Source organism: Phallusia mammillata, chromosome 3 (genome assembly GCF_965637545.1).
Source record: "Phallusia mammillata chromosome 3, kaPhaMamm4.hap1.1, whole genome shotgun sequence".
NCBI lineage: Eukaryota > Metazoa > Chordata > Ascidiacea > Phlebobranchia > Ascidiidae > Phallusia > Phallusia mammillata.
The window spans coordinates 14907403-14932608 of NC_137254.1; the positions used below are offsets into that span (position 1 = coordinate 14907403).

Genomic DNA, 25206 nt, shown 5'->3' on the forward strand with positions numbered 1-25206 from the left:
TGAAGAATATCGTAGGGGTTTGGCCGTTATAAAAAGATTAAGAACCACTGATCTAAATGAAGTGATAGATCGGGAAGATTCTATTTGAATAAGGTTGCTTAGGTAACATTATTTAAATATAAAAAAATCTTATTTGCTGAGAAATTGTGTGAAAACTTGAGGATTATTGGAAAGATGTCTCAATTGAGGAAAAAAAGGACGAACAATCTGTGGTTCTTGAAAGGATAGAATCCCTGAGGGATGAGGTACGGGAGAGTAAAATCTCCACCGACTCAACCCTAAAAGAACTAATCAATGAGCTCAGGGAGATCCGCAAAAGCCAAACTTTCTTGCAGGAACAATATGATAAGGTACAGACTCAGCTGGTAAACAACGAGGCTGAGATGAAACTTCTAAAAACTGAAAATAAGGAACTCAAAAAGGCTGTAAAAGACCTCCAAGCACAAACCATCTCCAATGCCGAAAACTTAAATGATCTCGAGCAATATGGTCGAAGACCATGCTTGGAGTTCAAAGGCCTGCCCTATTCGGAAACGGAGCCAGACATCAGTATCTCTCACCGACTTAGGAGAGTCTCTGAAGATCATCCCCGTCCGGCAATCATTGCTAAATTTATGAGCCGCAAAGTGAAAGATGCCATTTACTCCAACCGGTATAGGCTGAAACAATCCAACAAAGGCGTAGCCCCTGGGAACCAAATTTTCATCAACGAGAGCCTGACAAAGAAGAACCGTGAGCGATTTAACAGCTGTTTTCGGTTTAAGAGGGAGCACCAGTACCATCACATCTGGACTAGGAACGGAGCGATATTTCTGAAGAAGGATGACATCAGCAACATCATTGCCATCCACAGTGACAAAGACTTGGTGAGGCATAATACTTGTTGTATTTTAACCCACAAACTTTTACAACTTCTCTTCCACATGAAATGCAACAAATGTGCAAGTAATCTTCACAATAACACCCCATACTTTTGCACCCGATGCCTACTGTCCTATTTACCATTCAGCAATGTCAGTAACTCAGAGCTAGAAAGTGCTATTTCACCAGTAAAATCACCATTTTCACCCTGTTTACTGGCCAACATTGATCACACTCATTCAGGTTACTATGATTGTGCATCCTTGAACTATGCCCTAAATAAACTTAGCAACAAAGATATGTGTATATTAAACATTCGAAGTCTGAGAAAAAACAAACCTGCTTTAGAACAACTCCTGCCTGATATGGTAAGATCCCCTGACATTGTTATGATATCTGAGACTAGAATAACCCTAAATGGCATAACCACTGCTACTGATATAATGGGATATAATTTCCAGCATAGGATCTGATATTAAATTTACTGCCCCAGATACTGAAAGTCATTGGTTGCAACTTAAATTGAAACAAAAAAATGTAATATTGGGAGTAATATACAGACATCCCAAACATTCATTTGAAGTGTTCCAGGATGCACTATCATCAGTATTGCATAAGCTCAGTGATGCCAACCATCCTGTATATATATGTGGTGAGTTTAACATAGAAGTATTCAAAACTTTTTAGATTCTTTACAAATTTATGATCTCTCACCATTAATATGTCAACCAACTCGTTTAACGGACCACAGCCAAACTCTTATTGACCACTTTTAGACAAACAATGTACATATTACCTGCAAATCAGGAATACTGACTGCAGACATTTCTGACCACCTGCCAACTTTTGTGTTATTGCATTCAACTTGCTGTGATAAAACAGAAAAATTCCTGAGAAGAAATGAGTCCCGATTTATCTGCGAAGATTTCATTTCTGATATAAAAGATGCTGTCATGAAAATACCACTGTTATCTGAAACTATATTACATCAATTTTCTTCATTTAACCATGTATTTAACAAAATACTGCAACGCCATGCACCACTGACCACAGTGAGTAGAAGAAGAAAATTGGCCAAGAAACCTTGGATAAGCAAGAGTATTTATAAATCAATCACAGTAAAAAATAAAATGTATCATGCTTTATGTAGGTCAGGATTTTCAAGTACAAGTAAACATAACCAATATAAACAGTAACGTAACAAGCTAAACCGCATTCTGAGAGAAGCTAAACATAAATACATTGAAAAAGAACTAACAGATAACAGAAATGATGTTGGTGGATTGTGGAAAATTATTAATAGTTTGTTGTCACGAAAACAAACTTTACACAAAGCTCCTGCAGAACTAAAACTAGATGGAATATCACAATGCACTAAAGACCCAGTTTTAATTGCTAGCAATTTTAATCAGTTCTTTGCTAACATAGGAGCAAATATGGCATCATCCATTCCACAGCCAGTTATGCCACCACCTGATAGTTGTTCTTCCATCATAAAGCCATCATCCTTCTTCTATGACACTACCCCAGATGAGGTGGAAATGTATATGTCCACTCTTGACAGTCAAAAATCTGTGCCCAGTTGTGAAATTCCTATTAAATACATCAAAATGGTTAAAAGCATTATTTCACCTTTGCTCTCCAAGACTTTCAACTGGTGTATACAACTTGGGGAATACCCCACTGAACTTAAAATTGCGGAAGTAATACCCATTCATAAATCAGGCTCACAAGTTGAATGCACTAACTACAGACCAATTTCACTGCTATCCGCTTTTGCTAACATTTTTGAAACAATTATGTATCAACGTTTGTATGACTACGTTGAAAAAAAATGGAATGTTAACAACTCACCAGTATGGTTTTCGATGCAACCGGTCCACCTCCCTGGCAATTTACGACATCCATGAAAAGGTGTTAGCTGCTCTCGATCACATGTGCTATTTTCTTGGACCTGTCAAAAGCGTTTGACACAGTCGATCACAGGGTTTTCTTGTGTAAGTTGGAGCATCAGTATGGAATACGGGAAGCCCCTTAGAACTGTTCCGTAGCTATCTAAGTCACCGCAAACAATGCACACGCATAGCCAATGTAACATCACAACTGCTAAACGTTACGTGTGGCTGCCCTCAAGGTTCGTCACTCGCTCCTTTACTTTTTTCGCTTTACATAAACGATCTACCAACGGTATCCAAGTTCACAACGATACTCTTCGCGGATGACACGTGTTTAAGCATGTCATCAGAGTCTCTAGACGACCTGCAGGTAAAAGTAAACAAAGAACTCATTTATGTTGATAACTGGGTGCGACACAACAAATTATCGCTTAATACGAGTAAAACAACGTATTTACTGTTTTGTCCTTCCAAGCGCGCAAGCACGCAAAAGTTTTCGATTTCCATAGGATTGCAGCAAATACAGCGTTCGACGCAAACAAAATACCTCGGGGTTTACATCGACGATCAGCTCAAGTGGGAAAAACACATAGTTCATGTGGAACGAAAACTAGCATAAACCTGTGGCATCATATACAAGCTGCGTGACTACTTTGGACAACAGTTTCTCCGCATGATTTAATACTCTTTTGCGTACCCCTATCTGCGATACGCCGTCGCGGCGTGGGGTAGCGGATACGCTGCAGCAGTTAAAACCCTTAACATCAAACACAACAAAATTTTGCAAGCCATTCACTCGCATCACTTACCGATGTCGCGCCACCCCACTATATCATGACTTACGTCTTCTCAAATTTAAAGACATTTACCACCTCGAAGTAGCTAAATTGTTGCAATATAGAATTACTTTCATCCCCGGGAAAACAGCGCGATCGGCGCAAGATCAATTTGCCATCGAGGACCAAAAGTATGGGAAGAAATACCACACGACATTAAGTCTCTGCAACGCTCGTCCTCGTTCAAAAAAAGGTTTCGCTCGTACTTATTAAAGCAATACGACCCCTCAATAAGTACTTTTCGCTCATTCAAGGTTACATAAAACACAACTTGTTCCCTCATACCAAATTACCCTTGTTTTCACTTTTTTTGCTTTTAGTTTTATCTCTTATTTTTTTGCTTTTTTTTTTTAAAAAATTTTTATATCATACCAATTAACTAGATAACTTAGTCACACAAAAGAACAAAAAACTGCCGTTGGATTCGGTATTTTTAGATCAGCCATTCGGGTCGAAGACGGTGCAGCACCTTCCACAGCGAACAACATCTGAGATCTCGCCATCGATCCTACAAGCGCAGAGGAGGAGATGCTCGACGGCAACATTCTCATCGTCGCAACGAACTGTTCTCGGGACACCCGGGTCTGCCTATGGGATCACAGGAAACGTTCCGAGGAATCGAGCTGGTGTTTCCGTTTAGGCGGGTTTCATTTGGCCAGCAGAACCAGCTGGTTCAACCACCGTCTTATGCAACCGGACGTACCCCGCCAGGTTCGTGCGGTCGGTTGCGATCCTACGGCAGAACACTCCCAGAAAACGGATTTCAAATAACAGGACACTTGACTCGATAACCCACGTTTTTTTTCGGTGTCCTTGCTGTTTACTGAACTGTCCAACAATGGAACTGTGATGATTTAGTGACAATTTTGATTTGACTTGGGCGATGTATCGTATCGTATTTTTTTGGCTTTGCTCAATATTGTGAACATAGTTTGTTCTCCCAGAATATCGAATACGACACTGGTGGATTTGGAGATCACCCTTCAAGAACTTATGCCTAAATTTCATTACTTCTTAATGTACCCAAGGTTTATACGAAAAATTGGCCCACGTATTCGCTATTCATGTATGAGATTTGAAAAATTTGTTGTAGATGGTACTAACTATACTGCAAATTTGACCGTGTGCATTGCTGTTTCAGCAGACTATGTGCCAGAGTTTATTATAATTGATAAGATTTGTGCAGATGCAAATACTGAATGTTGGTTGGTTGGTCGCAAGTTAAACACTGTGTATACTTATATGAACATTTTCATGCATGGGTTGTTGAAATTGGTTCTGTGTGTATGTATGTGTGTCAAAGCAAATTAACATATCAACAGCCTCTATCTCTTCTATCACCAGTTGGTGAATTTTTGCAAGTTATCAGACCAAAATTTCGGTTGGAACAAGTTGAGATTGTAGGTGTTACACAATAGTTAAATATATCAGTGTTTGGTAAATAATATGCTTTTTTGCTGTACAATGCCATTTACATGCTTTGATGAAGAAAAAATAAAATTAAAAAAACTTTAAAAAAACAATTTGCGAGTGCAAAATTCAAACTTGCAATTGCCAACACAATGAAAACGCATTGGTCGGTTTTATGTTTGTTCCAGTGGTGGATTTTGAAAACAAAAGAACAAAAAACTGTTCGACTTTTTTAGCAAATTTCTGAAAATATCTGTCCAATTTTTATTGCGAATATAACGACCCTTTACTGAACTGTATTTTTTCCCAATCGTCTGACGGCAAAACGAATAAAGTTTGGTCCGCTAATATATCTGAAGGGGTCTAAAAACTACTTACATCACACTCTGACTGAGTATTAGTGTCAACAAACTCTGGACTGTTATTGTCACACTGCGATTTGTTTACTCGTTTTTGTTGTGGATAAATTTGACAAGACTTTCTAAATTTGAATTAAGTTGAACATCTGTAATACCCAAATTAGAGGCCGCAACTTCTATTTCCGATTTGGTTACTTCTTGTCGGTTAGCCCCACCAATTAATCGCACATTTTGAACAACACTAATATTATTTGAAGTTGTCCTCGACGATCGTGGTGTTTGTGGTGATGGTATGCTCTTTGGTGGTGGTGATGTGTTTTTAGCGTTGATGGTGCTAGAGCTAGGGTATCTGTTTGATGGTGGTGAACGTGTTGTTGTACTAGGTGTTGATGGGGTGTACTTTTTGGTGGTGGTGGCGTGTGCTGCTGGTGGTGTTGGTCTGCTCACCGGTGCCGGTGGTGTTGGTTTGTTCCTGGGTGTCGGTGCCGATGGTGGTGGTTTGCTCCTTGGTGGTTGCGTTGTTGTGGGTTGTGTAATATGTGGAGTTTTCAGTCAGCTTTGTCAACCACGTGATTCATGTTGACGTCTGCAAATAACGGAGCAATTGGTGAAGCCATTCGCTACACCGTCAATCTGTTGGTACACTTGATTGTTGAACTGAAAGGTGGTTGTTGAGGCAGTCCGATGGCTAGAACATGGCGGAAAGTATGAGATCAATGGTGAAGTCAACCGGTACGTTGGTAAAAAGGCTGTTTGCATCAAATGTGGCCATTGCAACATTGTTGAATGGGCTTTCCTTGATCATTAAAATAAATGTAAAAGCATCTTTTACTGTGCAGACATATTCGCGCACTGACACTAGAATACGCGAAAGCCATTTAGCACAATCGTAATTGAAGCTGCCTGCCGAGTCAAGGATGAGTCGTAGTGGTATTTTCTCTTGATGGATATTGGGCAAATCCAAATCCATAAGAGTGTGTGGGTGTTCTGGCCGCCGTATGTCGCATATGGAGATAGTCACCTTCAACCGCCGTAGGTCGCAAAACCATGTAGTGGACTTAAAAAACCCAAGAAGTGTTAGAAACAGGAAGGGACCGCTATCGATTAATGTTATTAGAATCAATTTTCAGTCAACGCCATGAACCGGAAATAAACGTTAATTCTAAGTCGGTTCCTCTGTATTTATTTAATACTAAAACAACTTATTGCATATTTTGATGTGGCGTGCTGTCCTATTATTGTAATCTTTGCTTGAAATTATATTGTATGTTGTACTTGCTCTGCACCTAATCGTTATACTTCGCACACTTGCAAGGTGGCTTACTCCCCGCTTCTGTGCACCTTTTTATGCGACGCTTGTTTCCCACCTTATCATTCCTTCATGCAACTCCAGTGTATATAAACGGGTGTAGCTAATGTAGCCTGTATATCACTAATGATGGCATGAGCAATTGCCGAAACGTTTGAACAATACAATTTTCGCTTTTCATGTCTATTTGGGCTGTTATTTTCACTACTAAACTTAGGAACAGATTTAGTGTTCCAAATATAAAAAGTATTTGACTAAAGTATACTCTTTCAATATATTTGACCACCTAACATTCATACCTGGAGAAGGCTCTTTTAACACTTCAAATAGTTTTTCAGCAACATCATCATGTCTTCTCCTTTGTGGCCTCGTACTACAATCTTGTCTGAAGAAACATGTGTAGACATAAACAGTAGATTTATGTGATAGAACATTTTCTACTGATGAGGCATTTATTTGTTACCAATGCAAACTTATTTATCGTTGTCTGCTGTATGAACTGTGGTAATGTCAAATCTGTTTTCAGGTCCTTGCCTGTGTTCTCACTGCTATGACAGCTAGGACTGCCAGTATTATCTTCTAATATGGATAGTCAGTCCCAACTTCAATCTCATTTTTTTCAGCCTGGCTAAAGTTGTGTGTTTGATGATGTTCTGAAATTTTATGTCAAATCTTTCAAACATGTTTAGCAATGCTAAGTTTTTGGCTGAACAAAAGGAGAAATAAACTCCAAAATATTAAACATTGGCCAAAATGATGTATGTAATACTCCTGCACCACTTTTAAAACTTTCCTTCAATTTCCTTTTCTCTCTCTTATGGATTTCCATCTTGATATACACTGCTTTACTCTGTCAGAGTCTAGAAAATAATTTTTTATCTGTATCTTTTCCAAAAGTTTGTGGATCAGTAAACCTACACTTAAGGTTTATCATACCCTGAATATTAAAAGCCTTTGCAATCTCCTCCCAACTTTTCTCCCGTTTTTTTTCATCACGATATGAATGCGGCGTAATATTGTATAAATTTGGGTATTTTTCAATTTCCAAAATACACTGTTCATTTTGAATTAAATCCATATTACCTGTGTATCAAAAGATGATCAGAGGCTACAGTAAAGACACTTGTCACAAACCAGTCGACAGTACACAACGTTGGCAGCCATCAGGCGCACAAGGCGACAGACACGATTTTTTCGCTCATCACGCGTAGGAAAATTACGACGCGAGAAGCTTTTCAGGCGTTGGTCGCGTGCTAAACAGTATAATAAAATAAAAACCTAATTTGCGAGTAATGTGTGTAGTGTAACCGACCTTAAACCATCCTTTACATCCTAAACTACAGTTTAAAGCTTAAATGCAAATCATATGCAGCAAATTTTAAAGGATGCAATAAACAAAACACAGGTACAAACAACTATTTTGTTGTTCTGCATGAAGGAGCAAACCATCAATTAGCAGACCAGTTCGATGCCCTGCTTTTATTTGCTTGGTAATTTTGTTTCTTAAAAATACGACCGTAGTCTTTCCATTCCTTCTCCATCTGCCAATGCACAACCAATGTTTTTTCGTGGCTAAATCGATTACCTTTAAACACAATTCCCTTTATGTTACCTGACAGTCTAACTCTAAAGTATGTCTATATCCATGAAAGACTGGAAGTGCAAATTTGACACTTTGAAGTGTTTCCAAATCCTTGTTTCCCTAAAGAAATGAAGTGCAACATTTAACAGCCTGTAGGGAGACGTACCAAACTGACACTGACATTTGGTCATATTTCAACGAAACTGTGTGTGATGAGGAATTGGTTTCAAAAATAAGCGGAAAATCGACGTCAACTCCGGAATAAAATAAACTAACCAAAATCAGTTCAGAACTACGTTCGATTCTAGCATTACCTATAATACCAAGAGCAAGTATCCCAACTTGTGATGGAAAAATAATGGATCTACCTTTCCGTTTCTTTTAGCGGTTGCAAAAAACACGTTTGTTCACCATCATCCGTTTTCAGTAAACGTATGTTCAGCGAGGCAGGAACAGTACACAAAGACAGAAGAAACAGACTTCTGCAACGATATGCAGAAAAGCTATTGTTTGTACACACAGTAACGCCAAACAGACAGGGTAGGTTCATTTTAGCTGGTCAGGTACGGGTGATAATAATACGTTGAGGTAGTTTGTTTAGTGAAGTTATAACATGACCTTATTTTTATGGTATTTGTACCTGTAATAACATGTGAAGGTTTAGATATATACCAATTAACAAAGAAGTAATGCAAAAAACAAGCTATCCAGATTAACGGGTTTGTATCATAAAGATATGATAATTATAATGGCCTAAATATTTCTTGAAGCAGCAGACAGTGCCTCTTCATTTGCACACAGGTAAAATGGTTGCGATAGAGTTATTTATAACTTTATGTCAATAGCAGATACAGTCTAAAGTTTTATTATAAAGATTTTTTTAGCGCCAGTTCTTCATGTTTTAGGAAGGTAAACTGTGGATACTTTGCTACTTAGAATGTTAAATGTGTCTCCTGTAATCATGAAAATCACTTCGTTTTGGACACAAACAGTCAAGGTGTTTTAGAAATAGTAGTGCTTATCTGTCGCGTATAAGGTAAACTGTAGTTCTATGTTTTTGTCACAGAATTTTGTAATGTTAATTGTGTTTGCTATAATCATACAGATCACTTCATATTGGACACAAACCCGCAAGGTTTTCCAGCGGCGGTAGTGCTTCACAGTCTCATGGAAGGTAAACTGTGGATATTGAGCTGCTATATATCTTTAAAAGTATTTCAGAATTTCAAATGTGTTTCCTATTATTATACGGATCACTTCGCGTAGTCTAATTTAATAAGGTAAACTGGTTATATTGTTGTTCCTGTCACATAAATTCATCAGAAAATTTTTGTAAATTGTCACACAAGCAGATGGGCTAAATAGGATGTACGCAATTTAGGGTCCAAAACTCTGGAAGGAAAGTCAGACGATGTCCATTTTGTAGTGACATGTTTACCAATGCAACACGTCGTAGAAAGAAGCATCCAGGTATTCTAGAGAAGACTTTTTCTATGATAGTTTTGCAAAAAGACAAGTTAGCAAATTATAAGACTTTTACGGGGAGTCAGTGTTGTATATGTAAGGTGGTTGTTTTGGGGTTAAAAGGTCATATTCTTAACAAACACAAAGATATACCCAAGGATTCTAAAACGTTTGCTAATGTTATGCAACAAAGTGATTTTTGGACCTTATGAAATCATGCTATTATGACGGTATGCTGAAAGATGATTGAAATTGTATGTTATTACATACATCACAATAGTGCACCACAAAACCGAATAATTTGTGTTTTTTTAATCACAGAAAAGTCACCAGTGTCATTTAAGGAATTCATCAAGTTCTTCACTGGATTTGCCAGAAAACCTTCACTTGGGCTTCCACATGATGTTACCGTTGAGTTTAAACATGGGTGCATGACATCACAGAATGGTACCAAATGCAACTGTTTGCCTACTGCGAGCACATGTTCATTGACAATAACGATTCCTGTGCATATTAATACCTTTGAAAAAATGTCCAACTCATTGATAGAAGCAATTGGCTGTGGAGTTGGTTTTGGCTGTTGTTAATTATATGGATAGTTTTGTATAGTTTATTGTTTGTATTGTTTTCTTTCTTCTGTCTAATGCTGGTTTGTTAATGCATTTGGTTGAGAAAAAGTGCTTCAAATTTACACAGATGTAAGGTAATGATCCAAGCTTGATCCTCTTTAAAGTTTGACACCAAATGACCCAGCGGTTCACCTACATGACCACCAAAACATTTGTATTAAAATGGCTATTCTGACTAAAGTATATGATCTAGGAGTTTCATGCTTTGTTGGTTTGTGCAATGTAAGGTATTCTAAAGAATTTTGTAACTTTGAATTGGATTCACCCATTTTTTACCCCTTAAACTCTAAAAAAATTGATTTAGCTTTTCCAGTGTTAGGTAATAAATACAAGCCCTTGTGTGCTGAAATGTAAACAGATTGGGAGTATTGTTTATGTTCTTTTTTACTACTTTTGTATATATGTGACAATACAATGTGAACAGGACAAAACCTTTTAATGTTTGAGTTGATGCTTTCTACTGATTTGTCCTTTTAAAAAAGGAATCTAAAAATAAATAATTGTTTACCATGGCTAAATCGCTTTTTAAACACAGGTGTGGGGACCCATTCGTTTTTGCTTGCAAAAACAATCTAATGGTGTATATAGTAAATCGATAAGAAGGGGTACCAACATATAAAATTGAAGTGTATAGGAAAGTCACCTTTCTGGTTTTCAAGAAATATGACAGGGTGGCCTGAAATTGCAACTGGGTTCAGTTTGTTTTGATGTAAGGCACCATTTTTGTCATGAATGTGGTGACATTTATGCATGATATTCATCAAAATTGTGCTGCAAAATTAAACTGCAGGTTTAATCTTCAAAATTCCCAAAATTTTGAAGATTAAAGGGCAGTCATACGTAATATCCGTCCAAAATTTATATACCCTTGACTGCTTCTTTTATTTGTAAGTCACTCGCCCCGGATTCAACATCTGGAATATGTATTACCAAGACCAACTTTGTTTGGTAAGTGGTATAGCACCACCGGCTCTTTTCACGCACAGATATTTTAAATACACCTGGTCAATAGGTTTAGTGAATAGCTTTTTATTTTGTGACAAAAGTTGCAAGAATGTGTAACTCGATATACTCGATATATTTTGCAAAAAACTGTTTTTTTATTGTTTACATCGTGTAAATTAATTCTTGAAACGATTGAGAGTACTGTACAATGAATGCTTTTAAGGTAGTGAAAATACTCTTGATGAGTGTTTCTTTCTTGCAGGGGCGGCTCGTGCTAGGGTGCTGCGGAGCTGCAGTACCCCCTAATATTTTTACCTAATTTTTATTTTTATCTTTACCTATTTTTACCTCCTACTATAATATTACACACAACTTTTTTTTTTTTTTTATTATTCGTTGGCAATATATAATAAGCAGGGGCGGCTCGTGCGAGGGGGCTGCGGAGCTGCAGCACCCCCAGTATTTTTACTTGACATTCCTATTCCAAGTATCTATGGCGGAGCTGCAGCTCCAGTTTCGTGACGTTTCATGACGTTTTCAGTTGTGAGCATGCGCACTTGGAAAAGCTACATGCCGGGCGAAATAGGCGAGAGGGGGCTGTGGCTCGCGCAGCCCCTCCCGTGACGTAGCGCTAGTTGTGTTGTCTGCTTCGCGTCAGTGAGTTTCAAAGCCAAACCCGTGTACTGTGTTTTTAAGTTCGACAGTGAGTGCAGTTAAATAATTATTTTGCTATCATTAAATTTATTGTTTGACTGTTAGTCGTGACTTTTTAAGATGACTGTAAGTGGGTTTCAGTTTTTACAGTTATCATTGAATCAAATAAGTGTATGTAACACCTTGAAAAAGAAAAAAAGGTCATCTAACACCTTTAAAAGTCACAATTAACCTTTATAATAAATAACTGAATTAAAAAGATTTATGAAAGTATGGGAAAAACATCTGCTACTCCAATGTCATGCAGGAATAAGCAACAACAAGAAATACTCAGTTTTAGTTCCTAATGCTACCAAAGAAAAATTAAATTTGTGACTGTGAAGTTAAATGCCTCACTGAAATTCAGGCAATATCAAATGCACAACAAACAACTGCAAGCAACAGGAATTTTGAAATGAAGACAAAAAAAGAGTGAAGACAATTTAAAGTGTGGATTTCTTAACGCACCATGTGGACAGTATTTGCAACCAAGTGCAATCATGTGTATTGATATAATGGACATGTACTGTTTCTCTAAACAGTAGCTGCAAAATTGCTTCACAGGAAGTGTTTCTTAAGAATGAACATTCTACAGACAAGATAGTAGTGACACCAAGCACATACTATTGTTGACAAAGAAAAGCTAGTTACTCAAATGAAAATGTTTCTGTAGATCTGATGTTCATGATTACTTTGAAAATAATTAATCTAGAGATGATGTTTTGACAAGTTAAATTACTAGGATGAAAAATCCTTTTTGCTGTTTCCATGATTCCTTCAAAGGCAAAACAGTTCTTTTTAACACTGAAAAAGATGCCAATTTTTCTGAGGAACACCAATATTTCCAAAAGACCTGCACTTGCAGTGCTAGTACTAAATAGAAAAACAGTTTCTTAGTTATCATTTGGGATTAAGGAAGAAGCTATCAATTATCATGCCCAAACTATAACTTCATGATTCATTTTGGTTGGAAAATAGAAGCACAAGATTTAATAATATGGTTTAAATTTAAGTGAGAGTGTTGTAAATTTTAAAGCTTGAAGGCGTTTTGCACTTAAAAAAGCAATTATAAGCTATTTGCCAGCAAACAGCAATTATAGCAGTTAAGAAACTAAAATACAATTAATTTGAAACCAATGTAATGTGGTTGTTAAATTTGTTAGTTATGATACCAATAAAAAGCTGTATGGCTAGTTGACAATAATCTGTGAAGTGTCATAGAATATGTTGAAAACGCTGACTGTGACTAAATTTACTTAAATGAAACATGACACTTTTTGTTGTCGAACTGAAATACTACGACCTTTCTCGACTTATTTATATCTATTTTTTCTATTAATTTTTTTTCTATATTCCTGTTGTGTTTTACCGTATTTACAACCACTTCGTTTCGAAGCTGTGCCACGTGTGTTTTTGTTTTTCACATTATTACTGAACGTTATTGTGTTTGGCCCGTCGCTGTGCAAGTAAACAAAATACACAAATGATGCCGTCTGCTGTTTACACTCGTGTACATTATTGCGTAACAAAAATTACGTCACAATGGAGTTGCTAATTAAGATTTGTATTACTTGTTTTTATACACAAAACAAATGGCTAGAAACTAAAAATGTAGCTTTTCAATATATTGCCAACTTATATATGTTCAGTAAAGGCTAAAGTTTGTGGGGGCAGCACCCCCACAAATTTTAGGCACGAGCCGCCACTGATAATAAGCATAATTTGCCCCTTGATCACCTTTTTAAAAAAATATGAAATTAATAAGTTATCTATGCTGGAGCTGCAGTTCCAGTTTCGTGACGTTTTGTAGCTGTGCGCACTTGGAAAAGCTACATGCCGGGCGAAATAGGCGACAAGGTGCTGCGGCTGGCGCAGCTCCATCAATCACGTAGCGTGTGAACCGGCAATCCAGCATGTATTCGTCTGTTCCGGGTCTATTGTGTGCCGAAGCAAAACCCGTGTACTATATTCTTAAGTTAGGCAGTGAGTATAGTTAAATAACTATTTTGCCATCTAACAATTTATTTGTTTGAAGGTTAGTCGTGACTTTTTAAGATGACTGTTAGTGGGCTTCAGTTTTTGCCGTTATCACGATTAATCTTTATGATAAATACATTATTATAAAAATTGATAATAAATAACTGAATTAAAAAGTTTGGGATAAAACATCTGCAGAATGGGATAAAACATCTGCTATTCCAAATATGTCATGCAGGAATAGGCAACAAAATGCTACCAAAGAAAAATAGCTCTGTGACTGTGAAGTTAAATGCCTCACTGAAATTCAGGCAATATCAAATGCAGAACCAACAGGAATTTGGAAATAACTGAGTGATGACCATTTCAAGTTTTGGCTTCTTAACATACCATGTGGACAGTATTTGCAACCAAGTGCAATCATGTGTATTGATATACTGGACATGTACTGTTTCTCTAAACAGTAGCTGCAAAATTGCTTCACAGGAAGTGTTTCTTAAGAATGAACATTCTACAGAGGAGATAGTAGTGGCCACCAAGCATATCCTATTGTTGACAAAGAAAAGCTAGTTACTGAAATAAAAATGTTTCTGTAGATCTGATGTTCATGATTACTTTGAAAATAATCTCGATGATGTTTTGACAAGTTAAATTACTAAGATGAAAAATCCTTTTTGCAATTTCCATGAGTCCTTAAGGCAAAACGGTTCGTTTCAACACTGAAAAGGATGCAAACTTTTCTAAGGGACACCATTATTTCCAAAAGACTTGCATTTGCAGTGCTAGCACTAAATAGAAACAAACAGTTTCTTAGCTATCAATTATTTTGCCCAAACTATAACTTTCTGATTCATTTTGGTTGCAAAAAGGAAGCACAAGGTTTCATCAGATGGGTTAAATCTATATGAGATTGTTGTAAATTTCAAAGCTTGGAGGAGTATTGCACTTTAAAAAAGGGAATTATAAGCAAACTGAAAGACAATTGTTAGTCTGTACACAAAAATTTCATATTAATGACTGAATAGCAAGTGTGTTACTTAGTGGTCATTGTTATAACCAGTTATTCTTAAATGTTGTCTAACTGAAATACTTTTCGACCAATTATTACTATTTTGTTCAATATATTGTTGTCCGCATGTTGTTGAGTTTGGCCCGTTGCCATGCAAGTAAACAAAACTCCCTAATGATACACTGTCTGCTGTTTACACACGTGTACATTAATGCGTAACGAAAATTACGTCACAATGGAGTTACTAATTAAGATTTGTATTACTTGTTTTTCTACACAAAACAATGGCTGGAAATCTAGAAATGTGGATTTTCTATATATTGCCAACTTATATATGTTAAATAAAGGCTCAAATTTGGAACAGCACCCCCAGAAATTTTAGGCACGAGCCGCCACTGGTAACGAATCAATCAAGCTTGTCGCAATGGTAAAGCAACATGCCTGTGAATTACGAGGCCACACACGACAAGTAGCCAAAATCTCCTCACTCTTACGAACACACCAAAAAGGGTTGCAATGTCAATCCAAGTGATTAGTTAAACCCATTAGCGCCCATAGTCTCATTTGTAGGACAGGTTTCAGATGTATGCCTGTGTGTTGTTTGCCTTGATGCTAGGTCCACAGTTTATTGCCATACTTCTGGACTTTAAGTCGCACCGTTAATGTAGTTTCTCGCGACAGTTTAAATATCAACGTATAATTTGATGGTAGAGCTACTAACACAAAAACTCACAGCAAAATCTACTAACACCATAACTCACTTCAGCCGCACATTCAGCAAATTTTCGATAGGTGGCGCAAAGAGCACAAATCCGATTGAAAACGGTATATCTCAAAATATGCCTACGGTTAGGGCTGTTGGGGTTAGGTATTATCATAAAAAATTCAATGAAACTAACCCAAACATTTACTTATTAATGTAAAATTTTAAAACCTTACTTCCCCACCCTACCCCCATTTAGCCGCTAAATAAATAATTCAGCTCCTGCGCCACCTATCGAAAGTGAGTTATGGTATAGTAGCTCTTCCGAACTCACAACACGCCGGTTTTGGAATTTCCACAGGCGTTTACGGTGACAATAATTGCTGATTCCAAAATTCCCAAACCGGTGTGTTGTGAGGTCCTGTGTCAGTAGTTCTACCAGGGGCGGCTCGTGCGAGGGGGCTGCGGAGTTGCAGCACCCCCTAGATATTTTGCTCCCTTTCCAACAACCTTCACTTTTTCGTACTTTTCCATCATATTTTCTTTTAGGTAACAATCAGTTCACATAACCTTGATGCCACAAAGCATAACTGTTATTAAGCAAAAATACATATTTTCTTATTCAAATAGAATCCGGCAAGTAAGTACAAGTTTTTTTTTTGTCTAAAATCGCAGATTGTCTTTATTCGGAAAAGTGCAAGATCTAAGCAATTTGTGAAGACATGGATCAGACCTTGCAAGGAATAGGAGATTTGTAAAACAACTCAAATATTAAATACAACAACTTTTTGAAAATTTGAGTAATTCAGTGATATGGTGTAACCTCTTCAAATATATTGTTTTCAAAAAGTTCAACACATTTTGTTGAAGAATGAAATGAATGACACGTTTGTGCGTTGACAAATATAACAGCGTATAAATCTTCCTTGAGTCTAGCTTTAGAATGGTCTAAATCGTACATAAGCACAGTAATAACTACGCGGTGTGACTGCAAGTGAGAGAGCAAAAAAACTAAAAAAACAACTGCAGTGTTATATATGGCTGTACAGAGATAAAAACTTTAAAAATGATGCATTGGCACAGATTTAACTGTCGACATCATCAACCGACTCTCCAGCTTTCAGTTTGGCAATAATTTGTTTCAGTCTGACAACCTCACGCGTTTCGGCATTTTTGCTGGCATCATTGGTAATTAGTTTTACTCGCGATGCGTAAGTCAGGGAAATTGCGCTCTCCGCACAATTGTAGTCAGCAGGTGAAACGTTCACAAACATAAGTGTCTTTGCGTTTCCACCGAGGGAATCCTGCATCAGCATGGTAAGTTTGTTGTTTCTGTAGGGAATAAATCCTTGTTCACTCGACAAGGCAGAAATCACGTCTCCCAAAGCTGAGAGAGATTTGTTGATAGAATTTGCCTCTTTAAGCTGAGTGGCAGTGGCTCCGGTTTTGCCTACACGTTCGCTCCCGGCCAAATCAACCAAGCTCAACTTTCCACGTGTTACAGCTCCAGTTGCCAAGTTTGTACTTTCGATTACTACTCCGATGACAAGATGGGATCTAGAGCTTGCACTGTTCATGTTTGTCGAAGCAACATGACGACTTTCAGATCCTTTCGAAAAAAATTCGTATAAACCATCGGCAGATTCAGCTGTTTCAACTGTGCATCCTTGGACAAATACCATCCCCTTGTTGTCTTTTTTTATGTCCAGTCGTACGTCGGACTTTTACCCAAGAGATCTATCAGTTTTTCGTTGTACAATTCAAGCATGTAGCAGGAAATCTGAAAATTAAACTTCTGTTGGTTCGCTTTTATCAGATCAAAAATTCTTCTGAATGCTCGAGGAGCAATACCAGGATTTTTTTGTTCCTTGTCGCCAATCATGGTGTACGTTTTTCCAGAGCCCGTTTGCCCGTATGCAAATATACACACGTTGTATCCGTCGACCGCTGACTGGACCAGACTGTTTGTATTCTCGAAAATGTCTTCTTGACTATTCGACTCAGTAAATATTTGATCAAATTGAAACTCTTTCAGATCTCCCCGGGCTTGCTCGACTTTTACCGTGTAATCATCAGGGGAAAACACAGCGCTTTTGTTTTTGTTTTGCTTTTCAGTGGAATTCAACGGACGTACACGGCAATACACGCGAATTTTTCCTTTCATGTCTTCAACCATGTTGTAGTACTTTTTTCTTAAGATTCTTTCGGAGTTATAGTTTTCTGTCAGGACTTTGTTCATATTTGTCAAATCTTTGACTTCGCTTTGTAATACGGGCACCTGCTGTAGTGCCACCACTCCAGCACCACAGCAGATTCGCGAAGATGTGCACATTCCTGCTCTTGGGCTGTAAGTTCTTTTTTCAGGTCAGCCAATTCCTTAGAGGATGCTTGTAAGTTGCCTTGTAAATCAGTGTTGGGCATTTTCATTTTTTCCAGCTTTTTGATTTCGAACTCAAGCTTTTTTTCCAAATCCTTAACTTGCTTTTCCATTCTCTTTTTGTCTTTGTCAACACCACCAGCCGAACTTCCTGTTGTTGGACCAACAGATTTAATTTGCCGTTCGAGATACTGTATTTGTTTGGAATATGCACCGCTCTGTTTCTTTAACTCGACCAGCATTTTGCGACTTTTTTGCAGTTGCTGGTCTACCCCACGTTTTTCTTCTATTTTGGGTCTTTTCATTTTAACATTCGTGACATCTTTTTCTGATAAGTCAGCCGCTGGTGCAGATTCGTAATCTCCATCATTAGTGCAACAGCAGCAACCTCTGTTTTCATAGATATAAAACCCTCTGAAGTTTTCTCTGAATCATAATTTGAATCTTCTGATGATGGTGTCATGATGTCATCTTCTGTTTCATCTAGGAACTGTGTTACATCATCAGATTTAAGTATAGAATCAACATCTATTGTGTCCTCAACAATATCCACTTGTCTGTTAACTTCGTCCATGGGTTTCAGAGCTTCAAATTGCTCATCTAAACCTGACTGGTCCTTTTGGTGTGCAGTGAAGTCACCTGGTAATATTTTTCCAGTGGCATTTGTTTTCAAAGGTTTGACGATTGCATCAGCTTCATCATTTTGCTCTGCGATTGGTTGTAATAACTTTTCTGTTTGTTGTAAGTCATCAGCAATCTTTTCCCCTTGTTCATCAGTTTCTTCCACAACCCCAGGTACCTCTTTTTTATCATTTACAAGTGGCATGAAAAAAATTTCTTGGGCTGCTTCTTTTTTAGCTTTCAAAGATGATGTTTTTTCTTGTAATAGCTGTTTATTTTTCAACTTCAGGCTATCAATGGTGTCCAAACTTTGACTTGAGGAAGCTAATCGTGACTTTAAAATACTAATCACATGGTGAAAAGAATCAATTTTTGACTGATGCTTTGCTTGTAATGTATGAAGAAATGTCTCAAACTTGGTCTGAGTTTCATTTTCAATCGATTGGTACTGATTTTCAATTTTAGCAACAATTGAGAGATGATTCAGTTTCATACTTTTCATATCATCAACAATTCTACTAATCATGGCATGAGCATACTCATATGGAATATATGCTGTTTCATGAAACACATCAGTTTGTGTCAAGTCAGGCTCTTATAGCTAAGAACTACTATAAGAGTGATCTTAATAAAACTGTAGCAGAAAACAACGCTGTGTTGAAAAATTTGCAAAACGAGCTATATCACCAGTACAAAAATGAGCTTACCGAACGAGGAAAATACAAACTACCGCGCCCGAAAATGGGCTTTTACAACCGATGCAGAAGTGGAGGGGATCCACCAGATCCCAAGTGGAGTTATATATCTCGGGAATGCGGAACGGGGCCAGTCGAACCAGGGCCACCGTCATGGATTATTCACAAGCGTGAATCAAGATGGGAGTGGCAGGCCAACAGCTCTAACCAAAAAGAGTGTGACAAGGATCCTCACAAGCATGGGAATAAGCGTAAAGTATATCGCCCCCGTGAAGGACATGGCATCGTATATAAAGTATATGTACAAGAAAGAGGAGATAATTCCACCAGAGCTGTTAGAAAAAATACACAACGAGAAAAAACAATATGGCAACCAAAGTAGATGGCAGAAGATCGCAGAGGAGGTGGCCAATTCATTTGACACCAAACCGTCTTGCAACGCATTTAAAGAACGCCTCTTCGAGAAGGACTTCGCCTTCCCTGAAACGCTTGCAAAAAGAGCGTACAACACCGTCAGCTTCGGGAAGGCGAACAGAAAAATGAAGAAGGCGTTCAGACGCGTAAACAAAAAGAAATACGAAGAGTGGAGTATTAAAGAAGGGTGTGCTAGCATTAACGATATCATCAATGAAGCCAAACAAATAGAATGGAGTGAGAGCAAGTTAAATACCTTCGAGCTGAAGATCGCTCTAGTGTGCGCAGCGCTTGAAGCAAGGAATGAGGAGCAGGACGGGATCCGCTTCGCACCCCACTTCTGTCTCCATGGGGCAGCAGGCAAGGGCAAGACCTTATTAGGTCAGTTCTTGTTCCCATGGAGTATGCGAGTACTCTTACCAACGACTCGCAAGGAGTGGGGCAGATGGCGCTGCGCCACAAGCACAAAGTATTAAAGATTGACGATGCAGGGTCGTCGTTTTTTAATAATGACGCCCTCATAAGTGCAGTGAAGTTCATGTACCACTCAAATTGGAGTGCAAAGACCCACGGAGATCGCCAAGACAATAAGGCGACATGCGCCTATATTACCACCAATACTAGGAATCCAATGATTAAGTTGGCAAGTCTTGGCGATCTCCAGCCAATGAAGAGGCGCTTTATTCAAGCGATGTGGCCGGAAGACGCCAAAAACCCGGAAACAGGGTCGCAAAAGGAGATTAAAGGGTCTCGCACTAACGAGATAATCATAGAGTTGGCGAAAGAAGTAATGGTAGAGTTGCTAAAGGAGACTCCCATAGACGAAGATATCGTAAAGATGGCCGACTATATCAATAATGTAGTCGAGGAATTCGAAGGGGCCAGCAGCGAGGATGAGAGCGATGAAGAACCGAGTACCAGTACCTCATCACCGGTACAAAAAAGAAAGGCGGTTCCAGACAACGAAGTGCCTGAAAAAAAGAAAAAAAACGATGATGAGGAACTGGTAACTCGGTTCGGGGAGCCATTCAACCCAATGCGTCACACATTCGACCCAGCACTACCACCAAAAACCAGAAAGGAATATGAGGCCGAAAAGAAGAAGTACGAAGACCCAAAGACAAGGGAGGCGGCACAAGAAGAAGATCGAAGAGTATTGGAGAGTATAATCATGCCAGCAGAGTGGATAGATGACGGAAGGAGGTGTGAGCACAGAGGCATGGATGCCCAGTGCTTCTGTGAAATAGAGTCAGACTGCAGTGATGACGTATTATTACAAGCAATGGAGGAAGCGGGGATCGATTTATTGTAGTACCAGTACCACATGAAACGAGTACCCATGATGTGGTACCGGTACCAGTGTATATATGTTATTGTTGTGTTTTATTGTTGTGTATATCCCTTAACACATGGATGTGCTAAAAATAAAAAAAAAGATGAAAAAAATCAACAAAAAAAATAAATAAATGAAAAACAAGGAAAAAACGGCGATAACGTAGATAAATTCCGTGTTTATGGGGTGTAAAAGCGACCGATAGCTTATCGGCATTAGAACATTTGTTTTTATGTTTATCGTTTGGCGCGTGAGTTTCAGATTCTAAAAACCAACATTTTTTGTACCCTGTCCCTTGGCAATTACAGCAACATGGCCGATTTCCTGACATACCTTTGTTACGTATCTTTGCTGTTCCTTCAGGCGCGTAGTGAAACCTACCCGTCTCTCCGACGATACATACTCTGAGGCCCTGTCTCGATTGTAGCGAGATGACTTGCACAAATTTGCCGGATATACAAAGAAAAGTCTATAAAACCAGTGTGATTTTAAAAGATTGGGAACTGACAAGATTCATTTAGCTAGTAAACTAACTCGTTCGTTGGTGGGTGGTGTTTAACTCGCTAATATCGGAATATCAATCATCGTCGATTGGATTCCAGTGATTATCGGAATTTAATATTTACCTATCGTTATTTTAATTTTTGTCTGTCGGGATTTTGACATTCGGCCTGTATGGCACGTGACTTAGCAAAATATTTTTGAAGGAAAACAAAAGGTTCAATGCAATACGTAACAATATTTTTCTTAAACATGTAATCACTTTTGAAAGCAAAAAACATAATGCGAAGAGTGGTTTTACAAACTCCCAATACTTTTCTGTGGTCAGCGCTTCAAAAAACGCAAATAGCATCACAGGTTTTAAAACTTGTGCGTTCATGAAATTTGTACGTTCAAAACTTGTGCATTAAACACTTCTCGCCTAAAATTAAAATCACTTGAAAATTAAAATCACATGATCATTGACGTCTTTGTTGAATTGCTGAACAGGAATTACGAAATATCAATTATTACTAAAATTATGTTTTCACTAAAATTGTTGTTTCAAACAAACAAACAACAAGCCGAAGCAATATCACCTCATCTTAACATATACAAAGAGTAGTTTTTATTTAATCATATTTTTTTGCTCGTAAAAAAATTTAAGACTACATTTAATAGAAACAGACGAACAATAAATGGGACCTGCAGCAATCGTCCCATTAGTTGTTCTTTTTGTCGCGTTACCATAAAGTAATTGTAAACTAACACACGCCTCATATGTTGCACAAATTTACTGAGTTTAACGTGAAGTACCAAATTTACATACACCGCGGCATTATTGTTTTGATATAAACCTATAAAATCTATATAACACCCTGAATTCTTCAATGAATTATTACTACCCCGCTCTGAAGCAAAGACAAACCTCTGTGTCATGAAATATGTTTTCTGCTTGCATGGCTGACAATCAAATGACTATATGCATTACTACACTGTTGCCCACACGAATGAGATGGGTGTCCAGCACTCGTACTTGCAATCTTGTGGACTGTGCATCTGTTTTTCTTTTAGTTACGGGTGAGTGCACAACAGTCACAACTTCTTCTGTCAAAATGTTACCTGCTTTTTAAGCACTATATTCATGTAGAGGAATATTTTATAACTTATTTTGACTAAAAAGCTTTAAAACATCTCATAGCTAAATGTTGCATTATATTGGTGTCCTTCATGTTTAAATGAAGTATTTTTGAATGTAAAAATAGAACCCAAATATCATAAGCATCAACCAATCGAGACCCCAAAATAATCGTTTACAAAAATGAATTTGACCTATGTGGAACCCGTACCCTCCTTGTATATCTTTAAAATAAACCGGTGCTTGATGCTCATGCGAATCGGACACAGTGTACAAATTCCGCATTCAAAAATGTACGTTGTATCATTTTTCTAGTTTTACAGACAGTCATACTATACCATTGTTACTAGAAACATGTCATTGCTGAATGTTAGAGTGAATCAAAATAATACATATCATAAAAAATCCACCAAAGAATATTCTATAAGAGCTGGTCAAGTCATCGCTTTGAGAAATATTCGGAACAGGGTTTCTGGGTCAACTATGTTAAAAGGCAAATGCCCGTATGGTGCGACGCTTTTGTTCAGCAACACTGCGTGGTGGCGATCAAAGTCCCTTCATCTTGGCTCGAGCGTTATCGTAAGGAATGGCATATATCTGCAATGTGAGCAAACAAGAGGCGTCTTCAACTCTTCTGGAACGATTTCTTGCTAATCTTGCGTTTGTTTTTCAAAAGGACCTTTGTTGGTTTGAACACTTAGGAATAAAGAAGCGTTTTCTTCTGGTGATTGGGTTTGTAACTGCAGTAATTGACTACATAAACGTAATAATGTTTATTACCTTTAAACAACAGAGATCGACACAAAAGTCCTGTAATGTAAAATAGAAGGTAACACGAAATGTCAAATAAACGCGAAAACTGCAACTGACGAAAGCAACAAGAAAAAGAGAGACTTTAAGTGGAACTAAGGAATGTAATTAAACTACGCAGGAATACAGATAACACTTAAGGCAAAGAGTAAGCAAAGTACAGAGAGGAGCCCACGAGAGTAAATTGATTAGTATAGCTAGCTGCATTCTCCCTCGGTAAAAATAATGTTTGGGTCAGGTGCTTTGGGGATGTAATGTTTCGGATAAAGTCTACTACACGCTTCAAATGCAGAATACGGGCGTTCGTTATCCAGCAAAGGAACTTGGTGGTAAGCAGATCAGAGATCAAAACAGCTGTAGAATCGATCTTGAGCAATTAAATTTACAATTTCCTCAATCTTAGGTAGAGGATAGGCATCTAACGAAGCGGGGGTTCAGTGCCTCCTATACAACAAGTCACTTCTTAATGTCTCTCGAGAAAATCTTGTCCAAGAATGACATCGGCTCAAAGGTCCTTTAAAACAGTGGTCGGCCCGGTACCGGTCCGCGACGAGTTCGTTACCTTAGGCGTTTTCATTGCTAAATATTTGTAGGTTTTTGAAGGTCGGTCCGCGATAAAATTTCAGTTTCAAATACGGTCCGCAGTAGAAAAAAGGTTGCCGACCCATGCTTTAAAATACCGAAAGTCAGCGAATACGAACGGCCAAGTAAAAAGATTGTAGCCGATGTAGAGCCAGAGGTTGCCATAGATAAGTAGCCATGGTAATGGGCGAGGGGAGCCCCAGCGAGAGAGTGAGGTTTGAAAGCGTTTGAAATATAGCGTCGTGCAGAAAAACACATAGCTGAGGTGGGACGAAAACGAGAGCTGCTTTGATTAGAAGAGGGACTACTGCGACAAACCTGAGAGAAATGTCCTCTTTTCCCGCAGTTATAACACACAGCTTCAAGAGCCGGGCAAGCAGATCGGCTACGATGCATTGCACCACCGCAGAAATAACAAGATTTTGCCTGGGGTCGATTTGTACGTCGAGCAGTGGCCAGAGGAGCATCGTGGTACAACTGAGCAGATGAACTAGCGGCGCTTTCAGTACTGCCGCCGGCTCTTTCAGTGGCGCTGCCGGCGCTTTTCGATGGTGCCGAAGCAACTAATGAATTTTTACCCATCAAGAGAGGTTGTTGTACCTGCACACCAGTTATCACTTAAATTCTTGCTAAACAGGATTGAAGGCAACAAATATACCAGCCAAGTTCATACAGATACCCTGTATTTTTTGTCAGATGATCACCATTATAACAGATGGTGCATTCACAAAATAAAAAAACAACAACCTCAAAGTTGTTTAAGTTTAAAATGTGCAGCATATCATGTTACAGGCAGTGTCAGAAATGATTACAAAGCATACACAGTGGAAGTAGAACAGTATACACACAAAAAATATTTAATCTGATTCCAATCCCTCTGTAGTGTATTTGTTGTCGAAAAAGGCTGGCTTGTAATCTCGCAGTGTCATAAAGCTTGAGGGTTTGGGAGGAGACTGAAACATTCCAGTGGAATTTTACCAGAGACAATAAAGGTTGCTTATTGGAGAAATATAAACCCTATTATGTCTGAAATGTTTGGAAACAAATTTATCATAAATATAAAATGGAATTGCAAAATTTCATA

General features: G+C 38.2%; 2 pseudogenes; both read right to left on the minus strand.

Annotated features, from left to right (window-relative positions):
• LOC145219640 (uncharacterized) overlaps positions 1 to 25206 on the minus strand; it is a 225974-nt pseudogene that overhangs the window by 119358 nt on the left and 81410 nt on the right.
• Positions 16477 to 19520, minus strand: LOC145218051 (uncharacterized; annotated as a pseudogene).